This window comes from Vipera berus (genome assembly GCF_964194415.1).
Source record: "Vipera berus genome assembly, chromosome: 1".
NCBI classification, from domain to species: Eukaryota; Metazoa; Chordata; class Lepidosauria; order Squamata; family Viperidae; genus Vipera; species Vipera berus.
In genome coordinates this window covers 229,879,516-229,885,515 of record NC_138202.1, presented here as the reverse complement: position 1 = coordinate 229,885,515, position 6,000 = coordinate 229,879,516, and the positions used below count along the sequence as shown (strand labels likewise).

At 40.8% G+C, this 6,000-nt stretch overlaps 1 protein-coding gene across 1 annotated transcript in view; it reads left to right on the top strand.

Moving 5' to 3' along the window:
- The first annotated feature begins 295 nt into the window (after positions 1 to 295).
- COL21A1 (collagen type XXI alpha 1 chain) overlaps positions 296 to 6,000 on the top strand; it is a 102,124-nt gene continuing 96,419 nt past the window's right edge. The window contains exon 1 of the mRNA XM_081325700.1: positions 296 to 319. The gene's annotated coding sequence lies outside the window, so the exon portion shown is untranslated. The remainder of the gene's footprint in view (positions 320 to 6,000) is intronic.

The window sequence follows — 6,000 nt, the reverse complement described above, 5'->3', positions numbered from 1 at the left end:
GGGGCGATCTGGAGGGAGGCTGGGTTTCTTTTTTAACACCCCCCCTCGCTCCCCCAGCTGTAGCTTTTGAGCTGCCAAGGGAGATTCGCGTGCCAGTTGTTGGGGAATCTGGAAGAGAACGCTAACCGTGCTCTGCTAACGCTAACACAGTCTGCCCGTTTGAGGTCGTTGGGGCTTATTATTATTATTATTATTTTTTCCCCCCGTGGTCTTTTTTTGCCCATCATCTAGCAGTTTCACAGAGCGTGGATCTAAGAGCAGAGCAAAGTCAATCTGAAGCAGCATTAAGCGGTTTCTTTTGGGGGGCAAACTGCAACAGGTAGGAGACCCACTGAAACTCGCATTTGCAGGATGCAAAATTAAGTGTAATCATCTCTCTCTCTCTCTCTCCACTCTGGCTCTCGCTCTCATTCTCTCTCTCTCACACACACACACTTTTCTTTCCTGTGATTGAGGAGTTGCTAGGTAAGCAGGTGAGTGGGTGAAGAAGAGGAGCAAAGCTGATGGGTTTTGTCTGTATTTTTTTTTCTTGGAATCTTCTTCTTCTTCTTTTTTCTGAGGAAGCACCTGTGTGAGAGATTTGGGGCTGTCGTCCTGTCCATTGAGCCGGGATGTTGATCCAAAGTATCTAATTGTGTTCCTGTTGCCTGAACTGCAAATCTCCTTGAGACTGGCAAGGTTTATTCCAAAGAACCAGGAATATAACGCTTGTTGAATTCGTATTTATTGGCTTTTTTGGAGGTTTTGTATATGGTATGTTAACAATAATGAATTTTCTTTTTTTTTTTTAGTTCAGCATGTTGCTCTTAAGGCTAATGTGAACCAGGAGGGTGATAACAGCATTGGTGGTTCAGCTAGAAAGATTAAAAGCAAAAAGCAACAAGAAAAACAAACAAAAAAACCCTCACCCTGAAATCCGTGCAACTTTGGTGAATTTGGGGGTGGGTGGGTCCTTAATATTTTCTGCTGTGCCTTTATAGTCATTGTGCATCCAGAACCGAAGCTATTGAAAGTAAGGGGATGTTGCATTAAACACAATTTTTATTTTAACTCCTGGAATGTAAAAGGATTCTCCGATGCTTATGGTCACAGACAGGACTTGTGGACAGGCCACTACTGCTTTTATTAAAACTTAATTCAAGCAGGACAGAAGTACCTCTGCTTAATGAAAAGGCAATCCAAGGAGCAAAGGTTCCAGCTTTCTTAAACACTCAGATCCATAGCTTGAATGTACTTCTGGATTCAGCCCTGAAACTGAATGACCAGATTTTGGCAGTGACTATAAGAGCTTTGTCTTAACTAAGGTTAGTTTGGCAGCATTGCCAGCTCTTAGAGATTTCATATTGGGGCTGTAACACCAAATGCCTTTGCTCTATCATTTGGGTTGTTTTAACACACTCCACATGGAAACTTTCTTGGAAAAATCTTCAGAGGCTTCAGCCGGTTCAGCACTCTGACAGTTGGCTGGCTTCAGAGAACAGGCAAATCCATTTCTCCAACATTTGGGAGCTTTCTGTTTCTGCTTGCAAGTTAAGGTGTGGGTTGTGACTGTACAACCTCATGCAACCGTATTGTCCCAACACTGAATGTTCAGGACCTAGACTATACTCTTGTCCTCCAGGAAGAAAGTAGTGGTGGTGTAAGTTGTGTAAAACTCTGCGCATGAAGGCATGACATCTGGGTAGTATAACATCTGTAACTCTGTCCTCTGAAATTTCAAGGGAGAACAAATTATATATACCAGCACCATTCTGACAGGTCCTTGAGAGAAGTTCTTCCCCCAATACATAATTGGTTGGACATATTAAAATAAACTTGGATTTAAATAAATGATGTATCTATTCCTAGTTTCTGGCGCTCTCTTCTAAGTCAAGCCAGATTAGTTCCATCTCTGTTGGCCTTCTGTTAGTAGGGTATTCTGTGTTCATTCAGGCTCACTTTGGGGATTTAATATGCTGTGGTAAAGTAGGAGTAATCTAGTGCTGCTTTATTTCCTAACTAGATTTTAAACTCTGTTTTAATGTTTTATTTATAATATTTGATTGCTTTATTGACATCAGCTTTGGAAATTTCTTTTTCATGAATAATCTGAGATGAATTATTTTCCAGAACCTGCTTCTGAATCAAAAGGAAACATTTGTTCATCTTGCAAGTAAAGAATGCTTTAATATTGTTTATGAATTTGCCTTATACTTCTTGAAATCATCTCACATTTACACCTAATGTTAAATCTTGCAGAGAATTCCATAGCTGGGCCATTACTCTGTGGAGAAATATTATATTTGATCTGTCTTGATAAATAAGTTTCATTGGATTACTTTAGGTTATAGATACATTTGTGCACTGACACACCTATACATCATGCTGTGTATAGCATGTTTTCCTACACCTTATGTAGTATTATAAACAGAGATCCCCTGTCTTATCTTTTCTAAAAGAAAAAAAAATACAAATGCTGTAACCCTGGTCATATGAAATTGTTTTAGGCTCTTAAAACAGTTTGATTGTCCTTTTTTGCATCCTTCTAACTCAGGGGTGTCAAACTCAATTTCATTGAGGGCCGCATCAGCATTGCGGTTGCCCTCAGGGGGCCGGGTGGGTGTGGCCAGGGTGGGCATGGCCTACTGGGTGGGCGTGGCCAGCTCTACATCGTTCACATCAAGGGTCCCTATGGGGGCCTGGGCAGGAGTGGGACAGATCTGAGGGTCTCTGGCAGGAGGAGGGTCTCTGGGCCAGGGCCAAGGCAGTGGGGGCCGTTCCCTCACTGTTTCCAGGATGGCTTCACGGGCCGCATGAAACCACTTCATGGGCCGGATCCGGCCCCCGGGCCTTGTGTTTGACATGTCTGTTCTAACTAAATGGTGACTTCCCAAACAGTCTCTTTTTTCATTATTTATAGGTCCTAAACTACTCAAACCTATATTTGGCTACTCTGTTGGTCTTGAGTGGGTCATCTTGTTCACTGATAATTACAAGAGTGATGCTTATTATAGAACTCAGATAACTCATCAAGCTTAAGTATGTACTTATATAATATCATTGGCATGTGGGCAACCCATACCTAAGAAAAGACTGGCATATTGGACGAATGCATTGGTCACAAATGCATCTTTGTTAACTCAAAGGAGCACAGCCCTGAATTTAACATGATCTCCAATTCTAAAGGATTGGGAAAAAACCCCAGTTTAAACTAAACCAACTGTGGTCTGCTCAGTTTTCATATTTTGCCAACTAAGATAGCTAATTCTAACTAAAATCGATCCTGTAACTTACCCCAATGAAACATATGTGTATATGTGACACACTTTTTATTGTATTTATTTGTACTGTATGTATTAATATTGCAAACCCTTGCCATGGTATATGTGTATGGAGATGATCATCCAAGTCATGGTTGTCCGAAAGGTGCTTTTTTTCCCTCAAAAGGCAACTGGACTTTGCTTTTTCTTTGAAAATGTTTGACTTCTCATCCAAGAAGCTTCTTCAGTTCCTCAGAACTAGGATGAGAAGCAAAATGTTTTCAAAGAAAAACAGCAACAACAAGAAAGTCCAGTTGCCTTTTGAGGGGAAAAAAAAACCCACACACCTTTGGGACACCTTGTCATGGTAGTGATGCTGGGTAGCACACAGAGAATTAAAGCCAACAATTTATTTATTTATTTATTTGGATTTATATACCGCCCCTCTCCCAAGGGACTCGGGGCGGTGTACAGGGCAATTAAAACACTATGAACAACACATAATATACAAAAATTAAAATGAAATTAAACCAAATCACCCTAAACAATAAAACACATTCTAAAATTTACAATTTTTTAAATTTAAGATCTAAAATCCCAGTCCCTCAGTCCAGGCCGGCAAGTTCAAATAGCCAAGTCTTCAGGTCACGGCGAAAAGAGCAAAGGTCGGGAGCCATCCAGAGCTCAACAGGGAGCTGATTCCAGAGGGCAGGCGCGCCCACAGAGAATGCTCTCCCCCTGGGGGCCACCAGTCGACATTCCCTGACCGACGGCACCCTGAGGAGGCCCTCTCTGTGGGAGCGCACAGGACGATGGGAAGTTAACGCCGGCAAAAGGTACTCCCGTAAATACCCGTAAATTATAACAATAGAATCTAAGAAACGATAATACGAAACATATTTGTGAGCCTAAAATTCCACTGTTAATACATACAGACCAACAACGCACCACCAACATGACTGGTTTAACCGACAGGCTCTAATAATAGATGTAGGGACATCTAGGTCTTCAGTGCCTTATGAAAGTCTAGAAGGATTGGGCCCCTGCTGACATCTCAGGATTGCTGTGCCATAGAGCATGTGGATGTCAAAGGATCAGGTTAAAAAAAGTTATATTAGTTGAATGAATTACTAATCCAAGCTCTTTGCCTATAAAGTAAGGCTTCCATTTATAAAATTAAATGAGTCCCCGGTGTGCATATACCTACCATTCATATTTTTTTGTCCCAGATACTTTTTCCTCTTTCCTTCCTCTTTTCACCAGGATGAAGCTGTGGGATAAGGAGATGAGATGGCTGCTGATAAGAGACAGGGAGGAACAAAACCAGTGATGGTGATGAGACTGTTTAAGGAGAAGTAACTGGACAGGGAAGGAGAGATGAGAGAGATGCCCAGCTTAGACAGTACAAAAAGGATTAAAATTCAGCAAGCAGATAGTGCCTTCCAGCCAATGGCTAATCCTCAAAGGGTTTCTGCGCTTTTAAGCAGCATACCTATAGGTATCTATACCAGCATTTTCCACCTGAGCTTGGTTTCAGCAGAATCTTTTATTCTTTGCAAATGTAGAATGAGCCCTTTCCCAATGCTTAAGAAATGATGGTGGGAAGGAGGGAATTCATGCGTTATTTATCTGCGTCGCTTCATGTATTTGTACTAGCCACACTCACTCTTCAGCAACTGGTAATGTTCCTGACTCTTGCTTGGGCGCACCGGTGCTGATATTGGCTACTGAGCTGCTATGAGCTGTTAATTAAAGCTTTCCTCAGTGTCCTGGAATGTCTGATACAGCGTTCTTCCAGTGCAGCATAGGACATTTTTGTTTGAAAGTTTATCTTTGTTCACTCTTGGGGCCAGCTAAAAACCTGCAGCCTGAAGGGGTTGGGAAGAACAAATTTTGGCCCATATAAAAACTCTACTGACCTTTGGTCCTACACCAGAAGCTAATGTGTAATTGTAAAATGCTTCAGTTTGTAGGACTTAAGTTTAGATCTTTGGTAAGTTACTTTGTGTTGGAGTTATGAACTGTTTCACTCCTTGTACTAGCATATGATTGAACTGTGGTTTGTTACATCACAATTGTGTAAATTCATATACCACAGTGTGCTAAAAGGTTCGTGACACTTTCCCGACATCCTCTGGGAACTCTGGGTCCCCCACCTCACTCCATCATCAAAAAGTAATGGCTTTTTAAAATGGGCTGCTACAGAAAACAATTTATAATCCGCCTTGGAGGCTAGTTCAATTATCACTTTAAGGCTAGATTCGTAGATTATTCTGAATCAATCTTATCAAACATGCCGTGATGGACTGGGCTTCCTAACACTTTAAGTCTTAATTTATAGTTTACAATTCATAAAGGATGGCTTTACGCAATATGCTTGGTTAAAACCAGATAAATGCTAGTGTGTGGCATGGCAAAAATGTTTTTGCCAGTAAATTAGCAAAGAGGTGGAACTGGGGGTGAGGAATAACTATATGTATTTTCTACCAATGTTTTTTTTCTTATAAAGTATAACGGTTAGCTGGAAGTAGGAACTGTAGATTCTTGATCAAGATGATCTTCCTAATATTATTACAATAGTATGTTGATTATGATGCTTTGTCTCTTATGGCATTAGAATTGACCTTGTGGCTTTAGCTCTTGGATATTTTAATCTGATATCTAAAGGTTTTAACCACAGCTGTAAAAATATCTTAAATACACAAGACTGGAATAAACTGGAGAGTTAAGTTGGCCCAATAAAATAGTTGTGCAGAATTTG